Here is an 18956-nt window from a genome sequence, read left to right as displayed (position 1 = left end):
TTTTTCTTTATCTTTCTTAACTATATAATATTATCTTATTAATTAAAATATCAAATATAAGTTACTATTTATCTAGTATATTGTAATTATTCATAATGATTAAATTATCAATATAGTAAGCTTAAATTAATTAAAAACTTTAATCATTATATAACGATTCAGGTAAAAAGTAAATACCGGTTATTAATTCTTAACGGTCATAAAAGTAATTACTCGAGCGAATTTAATTATTATTATCAATAAAATAATATTACTACGCTTTACATATCTTTATATTCTTTATATTACCTCTAATTACTTAATATTAATACCTTTAGGCTATCAAAGTAAGCGTACGGCCGCTAAATTAAGGAATTAATATATATATATATGTATATATTAATTATATAGGTATATTTAAATTCCTTTATACCTTCCACAAAACCTTCTTTGCTTCTAATAGCGGAGAAAACTATATAAGGTAGCCTTACGGATACTACTAGCCTTATACTATACGATTTAAAGAAGGTACTTTTTAAGCTAGATATAAAGCTTCGTATGCTAATATCCTTAGCCTTAAGCCTAACTACGGTACTACCTTGGATCTCTTAAATGTTATATAACTCTCGGGAGGCTACCGTATGGTTAATATTTATTAAAACTCAATTTTCTAGTTATTAAACTAGCACTTTAACTTTAATACTAGCCGCTATAAATTAATTTACTAAGGAAGTAATAAGTATAATGTACGAAGTAACCTTTTTCCGTGCAGTGGTCTCTTCGCTACGCAAGGCTAATGAGGAGTTTAATAAGAGACGGAGAGCTAAAAAAACACATGTACTGCTTGGAGGGTCACTTACTGTACAAAAGGCACAGGATCTACTAGATCAGAAGGCTGTAGGTGAGCAGGTAGCCCAGGAAACATGCCAAAATGGTGGTGGTACAGGGGGGTCTCGTACGAAGATTTAGTGCTGTGGTATGTGGGGCAAGCCTGGCCATAATATACGCACCTGCAAGGAGGCTGCAGAATCATCTAATTTATTTGTTTCTAATTCAGTTATTGTAGTTTCCTAGCGTTATGGTTGTGTAATTGAGGATAGTTGTGGTAGGGTGTTAAAAAGTGTTGCGCTCGCTTGTCTGTTGCGCTCGCTTATTACGCACGTTATACATTATTATATAGTTAAAGACACGAAATCTGGACAGGCTGTCTGGAACCTTGGTCGGGCACGTTGCATAGCTTCATTAATACCCCGTTCTCGTCAGGTAGCTTTCCTCCGGTATCTCAATCAATCAATCAGTTCGGACACACCGTTCAGTATCTCCCTTATCCATACCGTCGGTATCGTATCATTAAATAACTTTTTTAACATTTTCCTTCATTCTTGGCTAATTTAAATATCATTTAATTTCTTTAATAATTTGAGTAATATTTATAGACCTTTGAAACTTCAATTCGTAAATTTCCTTCGTTAATATCATTTCAGTACCTAGCTTTACGTAAGCCCGGTTCTAAGATTATAATCGTCTCTGTCTTTTGAAATATTTCATAGTTTCAACTTTTCATATTCATATTATTTGGTATTCTCGCTTTCAACCTTCCTTAATATTCATTCAATGTAATTTATTTATAATATATAACGTAATACTTTATTTATATATATGCTAAAACCTTAAAAGTATCCTCCGGTATTTTCAAATTAAGACTAATAATTGTCTAAGGATATCTTAATGATATTCGGTTCTCCGGTTAACTATATTTACCTTAATATTTTCTAATGCATATTTTTAATTAATTTAGGAATAAATTTTAATAGAAACTTTGATTACGTATTTTACCGGTTATTAAAAACCTTAATAATAATAACCTATGATAAATTACTACAATGTGTGTAACGTATATTCTATGATTAATACTACTAAAAATATAGCCTGTATTATTCGAACGTTTCAATAATAGTAAGTAACCTATTTAATAAGCCCCTTGGAATTTCATACACAAAAAATCCCCGGATATTACTTTACGTCCTCCTTTTCTAACTGAGTGATTTTTTAACTATATAGCTAAATATATTCATTTCGACATTGAACGGTCAATCAGGATTTAACATCTAAATACTACATCTTTTTACAATAGCTTTTTTTAGGTCCTGAAATACCTACTTTTTCTTCTACCTCTACTATAACTCTCGATTTTCTCAAATTAAACAATGAAATAAGTATATAGTACTTACGTATCTCCGATAACAAAAACTAATAATCTTTAAAAACTCCCTAATATATATTCATATTTATAGTATGAATTAATTCTTAATAACCGTAATCATTGTAAACTCTATATAAACCTTAGTTGATAATATTGAATATGCTAAATATATAAATTTTTAGATACAAAACTCGTTTTTTCTTATTTACCAAAACTATGGTTTTATGTAGTATAAAACATATTTTTCGTGCTCGACGCTTATACCTTGTTAAGCTATACAAGTATATGAAAACATCGTCAAAATGATATATTCCTGTTTTATTGGAATCCTTTTCAATAGTATAGTTGAGGAGAAATTTAAACATCGTATGTATATCAATAAGGATAAATAATATTAGGGAATATTTAAAATAAATTAGAAAGCATACGAATACTACTTTTTCTTTACTTTTTCTTGAATCTATACATGGATATATATACCCAACTACTATATTTCAAAATATAAACCATTATAATTCTATTAGTTAACCCCGTAATTCAACCGTTAATACTAATAAATAATCATTTTTTATTATTTCGTTTTATAACTAATGGTAGTTCATATATAATCGTGGATCAGTCTTTATTCAGTGCGGCAAAAACGGGTACTTTATTACTAATATAAATTTTGTGACTCTTTTTCAGGAAAAGCTGTTATTGAAATATTTCTATAATTTATTATCTTATGTATTGTTAATGTTATAAACTTTAGATAAATATAATTTAACTCCTTCTTTTAATTTAATTCCAAAATTTGCTAGTCCTCATTCTATTAGTTTCTCGAAATACTTAATTATAAAAGCTAAGTATCTCCGGTATTTCATTAGTACCGTTTCTGTTTTCTTCCTTTTGTTATATTTCTTACTGTAGTATTATAAAGGGTTTTCATCTTATACTTTACTTCATATATATTTAAATTCTTCTATTATTAATAATATATATTTATGCTTCTTTTCACCGTAAGTGATTACCATCCATTCAATCAATAATCCATTTTATAATTCTTGAATCATAATTTTTGAAAAAAATAGATTGTTGTTTAAAAAAATTCTATATTGATAATGTAGAATATACCTAAAAACATTTTTCCTTCGAGCGTAATATTTAAGGGTAGTACTTTCTTCAAGAAAATTTACATTAAAAATATTTGCTTTATAATAACTTCTTTTTCTTTTTTCTTTATCATATTCTAGTTTGATATTAGAATTATAGCAAAATCAAGTGTGTTTTACATTATTACTTACTAATATTACCGCCTGAGAAATTTTTTAACAGGTTATGACTTAAAGTTATTTATCTTTCTTATTTTCTTGACATAATAACGACTTTACTAGTTAATATAGGATTATTCTTTAATATTTTTACTTTGGTACTATTTATAGTATTTTAAAGGTTGACGGTTTCCCCGAAAAACCGTAACTTAGTTGTTTCAAGTATGATTAAAGTTTAAATTAACTTATCATATACATTCGGCTAAGTATTACCAGTAAACATTTCTTTACTTTCCGTTGTATATATCATATTAGACCTTTTTCATATAATTATTGAATCTTCATTTAAATCTCCCGTATATGTAGACTCTAAAGCTCTAGATTAATTAAATTTCAACCCCCCTAAATATTTTTAACTAGCCCTACTAATAATTATTTTAAGTATACTTAAGTTGCTTTCATTGCGCCCTAATTAGTTCCGTCCGTATCCATAGTAATTATATCTAATCACTTTAATTACCTTTCAATTAGTTGTCCCTTATTTAATCTTTTGATTAGCTGAGCGCGTCCCCGACCACTCGCATTGTCTTACCTGCCTATTAGCTTAACTGTAACAAGAGTAGATTTTATTATTTTTAGTAGATTAAGAAATTGCATTATAATTAAGGCTTAATATCAGAGAAGTTAATATAAAGTATAAAAGCGGATAATAGAATTAAAAGGTCTTTTTTACGGCTTAGGTAAGTTCTGGGACAAAACAGCAGTTATATCATACTAATTAATTCAATTGTAAGCTAAAGAAAAATAAAGAGGAAATTGCAGCAGTGCCTGCAAAGCAGGGCTTTTAAACAGGGCAAAGCTTTAACTACTCACTCTCGATCCCAGAGTCCCACATGCCCCACATGGTCCGCACGTACCCAGTATCCATCAGTCTGTCAGCTTCAGGCCAGACCCGTGACAAATTTACATAAATAAATACCATACCTACAGAGAATATACCTATATTATATATAAAAGAAATAAAGGTAAAAACCAATATTATAACTTAATTAATATATATATTTTCCATAAAGATTTAAGATACCACTTAATATAATAGCTTTATTCAATTAGTTAATGGTATTTAAATATTATATATTTCTTTAATTAAAAGGTTTTTCTAAACTGTACATATGTCACGGTTTTGGGAGACAGTGGGGCACACCGGACCAATTAGGGCTGGACCGGGCGATCGAGCGGGGCTCACGGTCCAGCAGGACGGAACGGACCAATAAGGTGGGGACCGGGGACCGTGGTGGGTCTCACGGTCCACGGTCCAGTATCGGCCAATCCGGAGAGGACCGAGGACCGTCTGTAAGTCAACGGTCCACGGTCCCCTGATCTATACATACGGAGGAACTAGCTGGTGTAGATAGACAGTTCCGCAGTATGTAATATAAGTCACAATCGTTAGTATCTAAACTGTTATGATCGAGATAAGCCACTGTTGTACACTATTTAGCTGTACCGAACCAGGATTATTCAGAAGTGCCTTCAACCAGTATCCCTTTCAGAGGTTCTGGATAGGGGTTCGTCATAACATACCCTAATAAATTTAAGGGTAATATCTTAGGTATAAGTCTAGAGGCTCTATAATAGTGGGTATTTATAGTACTTATAATATAGCAAAAATAGTTTATACAATACCTATAATTTACAGGTAAGGTACATAGGCTATAGCACTTAAACCACTATATAATAAAATAATAATAGGTAACCCTTGACAATCGCCTTGAACAATTTCAATATGATCCTTTACAATAACTAAATAAGCCAGAGTTCAATTTAAAAGATAATAATTGAATTATGTTTAATTAAATATATATATATAGTAATAGTGATTGTCTAAAATAGCCGCGAATCGTAATACTATAAGCCTCTACAAACATCATCAAACATGAAATTTTCCTATTTTATTATACTTATCTAGATGATATTATAAACTCTCTCTACTGATCAATTCTTTTTAAACGTCTTTATTACCTTTTATAATGGACTAGGTATACTTTCCCCTATTATTCATATATTATTTTAATACTATAGCTTTCATTTTTACTTTAAGTAAAACTATAAATTTTACATTCAATATGATTATATTACTCAAATTTATGAAATTATATAATATAATTAATGAATCGTTCAATAACTGTAAAATCTCTACATTTTTCATTAAATTACTGTTTAATATGTTACTAATTGAAAACCTAAATATTTGGAAACTTTTAGGAGCTTCGCTAGCTTGTAGAGATTTCGTAAGCTAGGTACCTATAAACGGCGCCTTTCTATAGGGTAGGGTTATTGGGGTTATAAGTCTATTTTTATATTCATTTCTAGTTTTTTCTAAGAATTTTCAATAATAAGCTAGTAAGACTTTTTATTAATTTTTTAATATTATTTTAGGATTCATCTTTACTATGACCTCTTACTCGAAACGCCTCTAAATTTGATTAAAGTACCCTATACATATTTTATATCTTAATATAATAACTTGAAACATAATGTTATTGTTATTAATATTAATTTAAATTATAACAATGAAATCTTCATTTTTTTAGAAATTTAGTTTACCTTTATATTTTTATTCATGTTACATATAAACTATAGATAAATCTAACAAAGGAAATCATTTTTAATATACTTCTTGTTATTCATTTTTTGTTATAAAATTTTAAAGACTATAAAGTAGGTAGTTAAATTATAAATATCAAACTTATTATCTTGAAAACTGAAGTTAGTTTTTGTTTTTACAAAACACGCATTATTATTTACTCTATCTTTTAATACCGACTTAAAAGTGTGTTATGTTCCATTATTTTTATAAGGTAAATTGAACTTTTCCGTACTTTTAGACAAATATTAGAAACGTTATTCTTACTTAAAGCTTTATAAACCATATATCCCGAAATTTAGGTTTGTATATTTATATAGTAAATAAAATTGTAATTAAAGTACTTTCTCTATGTACGATGTTCTTTATTGTTTTTCTGCTTTTTATCTTTAAGTTATTAAGATTTGAAATTCTTTTGGTCTATTACGAAAATTAAACTTCATTATTTTAATAATATGTAAAATTATTGTTTATATTTTATATATTATTGTTATAAACGGGTCTCTGTAAGTCCTCTTTTACAGTATATTATTGCTCTAATATTTATTATAAGGTGTCACAGATTAACCATATAGTAAGACCGAGTGGGAATGCAGCAGGCCGTGGTAGCTAATCAAGGAAAATGTAACGGCGGGGCTGCTGGGTAATGGGGCGCTCACCTCTTGGCAAAGGTGAGCCGGATCACCACTCACCAGTGAGCCGCGGTAAGCTAGGTACGGAGGAACTTGGAGGATGGAGGTCTATATATACAAAGGAACTAGCTAGTATAGATTGATAGTTCCGTACTATATAATTTAGGTCATAATCGTTATTAACCAGATTATTAAAATTGAAATAAGTTATTTAATATATACTATTTAGCTATACCGAACTAGGATTGTTTAAAAGTACGTTTAATTATCATGGCTTTTAAAAGTCCTGGATTGAAATTCGTCATATATTACATATTTACTTTAACTCTATTATACATAAGTTAGAAGCGTTTTTTTACTATTAGTCAGACCTAAAAATGTTTAGATAAGAAGCGTCCAACATAGCCTAAATAGTAGAGGACCTTGTATTATAACCGTAATATGGTTTATTAAACGTATTAAGGAATTGAGAGCGAGGTCTAGTAGATCCGGGACTAAATTATTGTTATAATGACTATACTGATGTCGACATTTAGGTTCCCGATACCGGAGCATTATAAAGGAGGATAGATAAGGCTTTAAACTTATTTTCGTTATTATTTAAAGTAAATTGTTAATCGAAAATCGAAGGTAATTTTTATAGTAATTAAACGTAAGGATTGAGCTTTATATAGTTCGAACCTACTTTTAACGATTACTATAAAAAGGAAAAGGAGGATTAAGAGAACATTACAGTTTAATACTTTAAAAGCTATTATATTTTCGAAACTGAAGTTAAAGAAATATCTGAGAAGTAATATAAAGTAAATATACGTAAGAGAAGTTTGTATATCCATATTAAATATATTAATAGTAATTTATATAATATTATTAATAATAAAGAATTCATATAGCTTTTTCATAATAGCTTTTAAAAAAAATGTAAAAATAATATATATAAAGAGTCGAGGCTTAATACTATTAATAAGAATATCACTATAACTATAAACATCCACGATCGGTAATTTCAACGTTATACGGAAAAGAAAGGTGATGATAAGGGTTGCTATAGTAATCATTAGTATAGCGATAAATATAACCAGTAATAATACCTTAAAGATAATTACTCCGGTATTAGAGTAAAGGTAATTTTAAAGACTTTAATCACGGTCAGGTAGGATATTTGAAAAAGGATTATAGGATACTTAAACGACTTAGTTAAAACAAGAAAATGAAAATAATAATTTTATCGAAAGGACTCAGGGTTATAAAGTTTATAATTTTAAGTATTAGGAAAGTACAGTTTCGAACTTCGAAAAAAACTTTAATTAATATACCGAATTAAAGAAGGTAGAGTTTAGAAGCTATAGGAAATTATAAAAAGGTTGAAAGCGAAGTATAAAGAAAGAAATTTGAAAATATAAAATTTATAAAGTAATTAATATAACTTATTCAAAAAATCACCATGAAAGTTATTAAAGATACCGATTTTACCTAATAATAAAGATATACCTAGTGAATGATATTGAAAAAGTGATACGAATAATATAGAATAATCCACGTATAATAAGTATCATATCTTTAAAAGTTCGTATATAAAAGTTGGAAGGTATATTGAGAAGATAAACAGGTTATTAGTATTAGTGTCGCGAGGTAACTAGGATAAGTATTTTTAGTTCTATAGTATATACCTTGAAAAAATAAGGTATAACTCTATTTAAATATTCGGAGTATCAAAAAGTATTTTTAGTTTAAGTATATTATATAAGGATATACGGTATGTTATTAAAGTAAGTTTTTATACGGTTATTAGCCGGTACGTAAAGTAAGTTATAATTAGTTAGGAAATTAATAGTTAAATAGAAAAAGATTTCGAAGAAAATAGATAATTATTTCCCATAAAGAATTTAGGACTTAATTCAACTAAAAGATAGCCTTTAAGTAATATAGTTTATACCTAAATATATAAATATTACGTTGAGTAAATAACAGAAAGATGTATGTTAAATGATATATTCCGTAGGGAATATTTGTATTTATGGATTATTTAAGCCCGGACTCCGTATTATATTCATAAAAGAAAGTTAAAGAAATCTTACATAAGAGGATTTAAAGAATAATTCAGTAGCGGAACTGCTATTAAATATAAATACGGTAAAATGATAGGAAATTAAGAAATAATAAGTAGGAGGAAGCTAGGTAGAAATAATTAAAAGAATTAATATTATTAAAGAATTCAGTATAGAAAACCAATTTTTAATGATATAATTGTTCAAGAAACGATTTATAGCCCATTAGCGGAGGTTAGTAACTTTTAACGGACTACGAAAGCTATTATCGGAAATATTGGTATAAAGTAATATTTTGGCATTATTGACAAAGTTATAATTATATAGAGAGAAAGTAAAAACAGATAAATACGTTCATATTATAGCGTACTGAAAGGATATTTCGGTAGTAATATTGGGAAATTGTGGTACGGAAACGAATCTACTTTCGTTATACTTTATATATTAAACGTAAATTTTATAGAATAAAAAAACGGATAGATTATAATACAAAGATTATTTCCGATATGAAAAGTCTTTAGAGAAATACTAGTTTTAGATATTATAGACGAAGGGAAAATACCATTAGTTATATTCGATATAATAAATATAAGACCCTCGAAGGATATAATCCTAAAGCAATCATAGAATAGAGATTATAATTTAAAGATTAATCAGAACGATAGTAGTTACTTACGTTTAAAAAACTGTAGAAGTATTTAGTAAACGATAGGGGATTAAAAGTATATGTAAAGCGAAGTATAGAATAAATATACTCTGCGGTATTACTAGAAAAAGTGTAGAGAGTAATAGTATGTTTTATTAATATAGCAGGTACAATCGAAGAAATAAGGTTAAAAAAGTTAATTTAAGATTGGATATTAATAAGTATATTTATTATAATAACATAGAAAAACGTTCTGACAACGGTACCGTTGAAATATCGAGGATATTAAGCTTTTACTGTTAAGTATTTAAAGGAACTTTAAAAAGGGAAACCGTAAAATTATAAAATTAAGTTAAAAAAAAACTTGAACTATAGCTATGTCAAGTTTATTATAGTAAAGATAAATCAAGTGCGGAATTACGGAAGTATTTATATGTGAATTTAAGAAATAGATATATCAAAGACTTTATATTGCTAGTAAAATACCCCGTATTCTTCATACCGAGAAAAAGACGGTAGTTTACAATTATATATAGCTTATTATACATTAAATAACGAAACGATAAACATTAATTACCTGTTACTATTAATATTCCGATTTTAAAGTTAATTAGTTAAAGCGAAATGCTTAATATATTATAATATACCCAGTAAATATACTTATTTATAGATTAAGGAATGGGATAAATATAAAATAGCGTCTTATATACCCTAAAGCTATATCGAGTATTCCATAATATTATTCGGATTAATTAATAGGTTTATTTTATTCTACGCTTTTCTTAATTATATAATACGGAAGTACCCTAATGAAATAACAGTATACTACTTCAATAGTGTTTTTACTTAGTTGTATATTATAAACGAATATAAGCAATGTAGATAAGCGATAGTCGACGCGTTATACGGAAGCCGACTTTTAAACAATAAAAAAAAGCTATTTTACATATCAAAATGTTCATTCAGGATATTTAATATTATTAAGTAAAGTTCAGAGAGAACCTAAAATAATTACGGTAGTTAAAGACTAGCCTACGCAATAATTATAAATATACATTAGAGAGTTTTTAAAGTTTCTAAGCTTATACCGGATATTTATCTGAATGTAGATAGGAATTATATAATTATTGAATTATTCAATTAAATAGATATATAGTTTAAGTAGAAGTTAGAAACAAAGTAGGACTTTTAGGATTTAAAGAAAGTTAGTTATGTAAAAAAGCCCCGTATTTAAACTAGTAAATCCTAATTAACCGTTAAAGGTCGAGGTTAATATAGTAAATTATACGATCGGTAAATAATTAAATTCGTAAAATAACGTAGAAAATCGTACCTGGTAATTCTTTTTCGAAAAAGCTTGAGGGGGTAGGTTAAAAGCACTTAATTTATAATAATAGATTATTCGCTATTACTGAATTATTTAGAAAATGAAGGCTATACTTTAACAATATAAATTATATATTATATATAAATAAAAATTATTAAAGTCTGCAAGTTTTTATTATTAGGGAGGTCCTAAATATATAGTAAATATAACAATTAAATTTCTTTTACTGCTTAATTTCTAAAATAATTATAGAAATAGTTTGGAGAGGCTTACAGTAAGCGAGCGTATTCAATTAACGAGTTAACTTTTATAAAAATATACTTATGGAGTTAGTATTCTTATTTAAAGAAACGTTAAAAAGAATCTTAAAATACTTATTTTGTTTATGAATAAAGTGTTATATAATATATTATAAATAAGCTACCTTTAAGAAATATTAAAGAGAGGTAGGTACCGATATGATGAAAAAATATTAATAGAAAAAATTGAAGTTATAGAGATAGTATGTAAAGAATTGGTGAAAACTATAATATAATAATTAAATATATATAAAGCTGAAATAGGACGGTTTTAATAATAGAAGTTTATAAGTCGGATTTTGGAAGATATGTAGGTATTATGAACATCATGAAAAGGATTACATAGTATTTTAATATACCGAAAATCAAGAACTATATTAAAAAGGTTATTCAATAATATTATATATTTAAAAAATAAAAAACTGTAAAGTGAGAACTTATTGACTTTTACTATCATTATTAACAATAGAATAATTATGGAGTTGAATTACAATGAACTTTATTGCTGAATTATAAAAATTCAAAAATATAATAACTAGTACTATGTATAATAATATTTAATAAAGGTTATGGTCTTATTAAGTAAATAAATATTTCATTTTAAAACGAGACCTAATTAGTAAAGTAATGAGCGGATATAGTATTATAGTATATTACCGTAATATATATATAGTTAAAAGAGTTTATTATATACCGCGATAGTAAAGTTATATTAAAGTTTTAGGAAGCGTTAATAATAAGGTTAATGGTAGTAGGTAAAGCGTTTTTAACTTAGTGACCTTAAATGAATAATCGAATAAAACGGTGTAATGAAACTTATAAATTAGTATTTACCGGATTATATTGATTTCGAGTAACACGGTCAAGTAAAATCATTATTTATAATATATTTAATATATAATATATTGCTAGTAAAAATAATCAAGGTTTCCCCGTTCTTCCTAAACTGTAAATATAAAGTAGGCTTACGATAAGGACCCGGTATAGAGGTATTTAGGGCTAGGGTTACAGTAAGTAAATTATATACATTCTACGGTATGCTTAAGAAAAACTAAAACTTATAAGAAATTAATACGAATATACTATAATATTAAAAAACTCGAGGGACTTTACTTTAAGGGAGGTGATATGGTATTTCTTTTTATGTATAATTTACGTATTAAGAGACTTAATAAGAAGTTGGACTATAAAAAAGAAGGTCTACTTAAATATTAGAAGAAAAATATTAAACTAAGTGTTTAAATTGAAGCTACTTAGTATAATATATTTATAGGTATATACTTTTTATATATCATTTGTAGAACCCGTACTATCAATAAGCGAAATTGGTGTATTGGGAGTAATGAAGGACGAAGAATAAGAGTATATGTAACGAATCTCTATGCAGAACCTTTGAAAGGGATACTAGTGGAAGGTACTTCTGAATAATCCTGGTTTAGTATAGCTAAATAGTGTGTAACAAATGGCTTGTTTTAATCATAAAAGTTAAGATACCAACGCTTGTGACTTGTATCTATTATATACCGCGGAACTGTTTATTTATACTAGCTAGTTCCTCCATATATATAGACCTCTGATATTTCCGGATCATAATCCTTTAGTAATGATCCCCCAGGTAAGCTATTGCTTACTTTGATTGGTTCTGCTAGCGATGGGCTACGCGTCTTGTGCCCCGCACACGGTCCGTCCTGCATGTTAGTTTAACTGTAACAGTACAATATACAGTAAATATTAAATTTATAATTTAATGAAGGTTGATGAAAAGATTTATTTAATTACTTTATATATTTAGCTATAAGTAGTTTAAAGGAATTAACGATAAACTTTGATTACCTATATAAGTTAAAAGAATTCTATCGGTGATACCTTAACCGATCAAGATTAATATAAGTAAAAAGAAACATATTAAAACCCTAGCGGAAAGCTAAAGATTTCAATACGTTAGAATTACGGTAGAAATTAAATCCGTCCCTTTAATATAATAGCCGGTACATTGTATATTATATTATGGGCTTAGTAAGTGCGAAGGAATTTATGTACAATGAATAATATATTTTAATTATTTAAAAGAATTAAAGGAATTTTATTAAAAGAACTTAAGCCGATTTTAAAGAAATTAAATTAAAGAAATTTCATTAAAAGAACTTAGGCCGATTATAAATAAATTAAAATACCTGATATTTTGATTTGTAAAATCTTTTTTACGATTATTTTAATATTAGTTATCCTTTATTCCGATAAATTATTCATTGTTATGGTTAATAGTAAAGAAATGCGTAAGTTATAAAGCCTAGGTCCTTATAGAAATAAGCCACGTTAAACTTTTATGCAGTTTACTTATTTCAATATTGTGAAGTAACACTTGGAGCCTTTCTTTATAATAAAATGAAACGTTTTAATAACGAACTAAAGTATTACGATATCGTTTTAAGTAACTAGGGCGGAAAATACTTTCCGTTTACGTATCGTATTATAGAAGTATTGAATTATGCGACACGATATGGTTAGTAATACTAGATAGGTAAAAAAAAGGAAACGAAATTACGTATATGTAAGAAAAAAGTTAATACCGTTAAAATATAGAAGTAACGATAGCAAATCTTTCGGGACGAAAAATAAGTAAGAGTGGTATTATACTATAAACTAACTATATAATAAAACCGAGTAGGAACTATAGTAAGCTATAGTAGTTAATCAAAGTAAATATAATGGCGGGACTATAGGGTAATGGGACGCTTAATCTTTAGTAAAAATAAGCTGGAGTATTAAGTTTGCTTAGTGAGCGTGGTGAGCTAGGAAGGATTACTACCGCCTACTAGTGAGCCGCGGTGAGAGAGGTACGGAGGTGCTTGAAGGATAGAGATCTATATATACGGAGAAATTAGCTGGTGTAGATAAATAGTTCCGTAGTATGTAATATACGTATATTTACTTATAGGTTTACTATAGTAATAGTAATTATTGTATTGATTAAAGGATTTAAGAATGATTTATTACTATAAAAATTCCCTTTTTTTTACTAAACGTTTTATACGTAATAATGTCTTTAGTAATTTAAAATATATTTAAGTATGAAGTGGATAAAGGTGTATCTTCTATTAAATCACAATTAAAGTTAACAAAAAGAATAGTGTAATTACTAAAAGTCATATGGATAAGTTATTTATGATTTTAGTTTATTTTTAGGATTCATAACAACGGGGCTATATATTAGTTACAGTAGTATGTATATTTTCGTAAATACTACTTTCATAATTTATCTTAGGTTAATACTTGATCATCAAAAATAATAATCAAAGTCTTCTTTACTTTTATATTACGAATTTAATATAAAGTATGGCACAAATATACTAAGTAGAATATAAACTAGGAATTAAGGCGGGGTTTACGGTCCAGGTAAACCTATAATATCTGGACCGAGGACTGTTTAAAGGTCTACAGTCTACGATCCTAAAAATTATGTATGTAAAATAACTAAATAGCTTAAAGATAGTTCCCTAGTATTTGATACGGATTATATTGGTTAATATTAAACTAGTAATCAAAATTAAAATTTTATTTTCTATTATTTAATTTTATTAGGTAAAATGTTTATAATTACCCCTAACTTAATATTCTTTTCATAAGATTTATATCGTAGTTTGTTTTATTTTGATATATTATGCTGATTATTATTAAAGCCTATATTTCATAAGCCGTAATAGTATTTACTACTAATACTATATTATTCAGTAATTGTAAAAATACCTTATAGTCAGTAAGATTCATTATATACTTAACGTTGTTTAGTTAAATTATTTATTTTATATTATATATACTTTTCGTCCGAAATTCTATTTAGTTTCATTCATTACTTGTACTATATATCATTAAGCCGCGTTATTAATCTACCTGTTATTGTTGATAATAAATATTATGATTTTTATCATTCATATTTCTAGCTAGACAAAATTAAATTTGTATTTTAAATTTAACTATGATAATAATTTTGTTACTAAAATTCTATTTTTATATTTGAATTTTCAAATATTAAATTATTTTTTTACTTAATAGTATATTAGCTTCTATTTGAACTTGTAAGATTAAAATATGAATACTATATTAATAGTAATATTTATGATAGTAATACGCATTCATTAATTAGCCGCTACTATTTAGTTATTATATAAACCGTCAGAAATATAATTATTACTATATACCTTTAATACTCTAATAATTCCTATCTTTAACTTAATAATTATATATAAAATAAAACCTAAATCTATTCTAAATTAAAAGGTGAAATGAAAAAATCTTTATAGTATTCAATATATGATAAAGCATTTTTAATATATATATATATACCATTCAAGGCAAACTAGCTGTATATATTGAATGCTTAAATATAGAAATAATTTGTAATGTTAATCTTAGTAAAATAGAGAAAACCGAAGTGATTTTATTAGTACTTATACTTAACGTGAATTGCTTCAATAAAGAGAAACTTTAGAGTATAATACATAAGCTTATATCTTATATAATTACTATATTTCTGCCTTAAATTATAATACGTCATATATAAGTATAACAAACCCCGACCTAAAATCCCTAAAAGGGATACTAGTTGAAGGCACTTCTAAACAATCCTAGTTCGGTATAGCTAAACAGTACATAAGAAATAGTTTATCTCCATAACAATGGTCTTAATATTAACAACTGTGACTTGGAATTGCATACTCCGAAACTATCTATCTACACCAGCCAGTTCCTCCGCATATATAGACCTAGGGGATCGTGGACCGTTGACTCCCAGATAGTCCTCGGTCCTCTCCCTACTGGTTGATATTGGACCGTAGACCGTGAGCCTCGCCGCGGTCCCCGGTCCAAATCTTATTGGTCCGTTCCGTCCCCTGGACCGTGAGCCCCGCTCTATCGCCCGGTCTAGCCATAATTGGTTGCTTACACTTCTACTGTCTTCTAAAACCATGAAAATGACTTACTTAAAGGATTTATAGTGATTAAACCATTATTTACTTTTACCCTAACCTTTATTTAACACCAAATGAACTGCCTACTATTTTAGATTGAAAAATAATTAATTGAATGATTAAAGGTAGTATAATAAACACTCTAACAGTTTTTCAATCTGTCCTAGGTTTCTTCACATTATATTATTTTTTTTAATTCCCAGCATAACATTGATATATATAAAAGATATTAATGTAAGTGTTATTAAAACTAGAAAGTCAAAATATACTTTATGTATATATATTTATCTCAATAACATTGAGACCTGACCTTTCAAAAATCATAACAATATATATCTTAAAAATTGTATAAGTTGATTTTATATTTACTGTCTAAAAGAAACTAATAATAACCTATAGTATAATATAATACTGCAATTAATGAGTTAAACTTTAAATTAAAGGAAGGTCTTTTTTAGTAACTAATGGAAAACAAAAGTATCTTAGTATAATAACTTCTTGATAATATTTTATTACTTTTATTATATTAATTATTAATGTAATAACGAAATAAGATTTTTTATATAGTTTTCCAAAAGACGTAATACTATTTAGGATTATATCAGTCCATTATTACTAACATTTTTTGTACCCTTATTAGATTATTAATTAATAATATTAAAAGCTTTATCATTAAATAGCTACTATATTACTTTACCTGGGCGAACTTCTAGAAAATGAGTACGTTATAAATCCTAAAGGTATTTTTATGGATTGAATAAATAGTATAGCAAATAAAAGTGAATTATTATGTTATTTCATAAATAGCATATAGTAAGTCCTTAAAGCGTAAAGTGTAATGTAATACTTTTTTTACCGACACTTATTTTAAGTACGTAGTTCTTGCTTTTTATAATTACTCAACCGTAATAGTTAAACTGGATAAAAATATATATAATGATTAACATACTTATCATATGTCATAGGTAAATGTTTTGAAGTAGAATAATAGTAATAAAAAGATACATACATAAGGTAGATAAAAGATTATAAGATAACAATATAATTACACAAATAAATTTTTTATTTAGAATTAAAAGAGTTTCTTTCATATATGACAAAGGTATACTAGGAATATAGAAAAGTTATAAAATAACGCAAAAGGAAAGTTAAAGACTAAAATATCTTATTAGATTAAACATCTATTAAAATCATATAATAGTATTTTTTTCACGGATTTAACTGTACGAATAATAGCAAGAAGACTATAAAAAACCTCGGTATTAGGTCTATGGATCAGTAAACTTATTATTAATTTACTATGAAATATTATTAAAGACTTAAGTTATTATTTTTAAATAAAAAGTTTAATATTTATTATAAAGAATCATAATTAAGAAAAATATAATTGAATGAATATTAAAATAAAATATAATAGCATAAATAGCTTCGTCGTATTTTTATATATTACTACTTAAATAGAATTAGAATCTATCTCCCTATTTATTATGACCCAGCTAACTAGGCCCCTATAAGTAGGAGGCCCCTCGATAAAGGAGAGACTTTTTGAATTTATTAAGTTTTTTATTTTAATAGTAAGTAAAACTACAATTCGGTTTTCTTATACTAGACTCCCGCAATTTGAAAGAGTATTTTGTTATAAATGCCTTATAAAATTGTGATAGTTATTTTATATTCGTAATACTGAGGTTTTCCGCTAGTATATAGATTTATGAGATCTTACAAAAATCAAATGTTTAATTTTGACTTTTTAATATTCACTAATATATCTCAAAGGATTGACTCGTAATTTCACTCCTGACTTTAAATTAAGCGTTCAAGAAGTAACATTTTATATCCTTGAAAAGTTTTAATGAAATTATAACAGGCCTTACTAAAGATGTTTTTAAAGATATAAAACTTTACAGGTTCTAGAAACGCTTAATAGTTAAATTAGTTGTGTTCTTTCTTTTTTTAAAAAAAAGGGTAATTTGATTAGCTATATTTTTTTTAAAGATAAACGGAAGTCATAAATAGATAAAAACCTTGAATAGATTAATTACATTTAGTTTTGTGAAATAAAACAAAACCATATGCATTATGTACTTTAGAAATATTTTTAAATATTGTTAGGATCATTATTAATTTTTACATGAAGAAATTTTGATTTTTTTTTTTAGGCAGGAGGTTGCATGATAACTACTAAAGTAGAGGAATTTAAAGGGAAAAATACTTATATTTCATTTCTTGACTATTTTTATTACTCTTGATTAATTTTATGTTCTTGTATTAAATTTTTATTATTTCGATATTATACTTTTTCTGTTTTCCTTGACTGGAAGTATACTTGTATAATTATTTCAATTATAAAGGTAACTTAATTTATAAGTATAACACAAATAAATGTAGTTTTCAACACAGTATGGTAGTTGAGATTTAAAACCTATCTTTATCGCAAATAATAAGTTCTATTTAACATTAGATACCCTAATGAGTCGAACTATAACCGTGGCTATAGCGGCTGTACCGATAATAATAATAATACTTGATAATAAAGTAATTAATATAGTTAATAGTATAACCAAAGTTAATATAATAATTAAAACAGTAATAGCTTAAAATACTTACTAGAGTAATAAGAACTAAAAATAGAATGACTAACGTAGTAATAATGGTAGCTTTAGGTTTCAGAGAGAGGTTTGCTACATATAGCTAATAAAGCAATTAGCATGATATTTGTATTTAGGTAACGCCTACGCTAGGTTAATAGATACCGGTAATACTAAATGTATTATTTTTATAAGTAAAAATACTCCGTAATAAATTAACTAACGGGGAGTAAAGCTTACCCAACTTATCGATAAACAATACGCTGCATTTGACGCCTAATACAATAGATATAAATAGGGAAATACCACACCTTGGTAAAAACTATTTTCAAGGGCCGTTAAAAATGAACTATAAGGAAAAGTAAAAAGT

The sequence above is a fragment of the Podospora bellae-mahoneyi genome, chromosome 6 (assembly GCF_035222275.1).
Source record: "Podospora bellae-mahoneyi strain CBS 112042 chromosome 6, whole genome shotgun sequence".
Lineage (NCBI taxonomy): Eukaryota > Fungi > Ascomycota > Sordariomycetes > Sordariales > Podosporaceae > Podospora > Podospora bellae-mahoneyi.
The sequence above is the reverse complement of the archived record's forward strand: the minus strand, read 5'-3'. Positions refer to the sequence as shown.